The sequence below is a fragment of the Penaeus monodon genome, chromosome 23 (assembly GCF_015228065.2).
Source record: "Penaeus monodon isolate SGIC_2016 chromosome 23, NSTDA_Pmon_1, whole genome shotgun sequence".
Lineage (NCBI taxonomy): Eukaryota > Metazoa > Arthropoda > Malacostraca > Decapoda > Penaeidae > Penaeus > Penaeus monodon.
The window spans coordinates 16,000,917-16,001,330 of record NC_051408.1 but is presented as its reverse complement, the minus strand read 5'-3'; the positions used below and the strand labels follow the sequence as shown (position 1 = coordinate 16,001,330).

General features: G+C 38.4%; 1 protein-coding gene across 1 annotated transcript in view; it reads right to left on the bottom strand.

Moving 5' to 3' along the window:
• The window catches only part of LOC119588150 (clotting factor B-like), an 11,827-nt gene that overhangs the window by 6,818 nt on the left and 4,595 nt on the right, over positions 1–414 (bottom strand). The gene's annotated exons all lie outside the window — the stretch shown is intronic.

Sequence of the window (414 nt, the reverse complement as noted above, 5' to 3'; positions counted from 1 at the left end):
TTATGTATGTATGTATCAGATCCACTCCTTGCAGCATAAATCCACCAAACGCAAAATGATTGTATTGCGAAGTAGCAGTGTCTTTCAAATTTCTGACCCAGGTCATCAAGTTCCATAAATAATAGCAAGACTTTACGTATAAATAATAGCAAGACTTTACGTATAAATAATAGCAAGACTTTACGTACTCATTAGAATACACGGGCCAACAGCATCCCCAACAAAGAATCTAAGCTCGCTAATTCACAGAAATGAACTTCCTATAAATCGACTAACCGAATCGATGAATCTTTCTGCAATATATATTAGTAAGCATCAATGCCTTTTTTTCATTCGGAGAGAGACTGTCGAGTGAACAGGTGGAGGCAGAAGGTATCTCCAGCGACCCTTTGCTTAGCTACACATCCGTGCTTT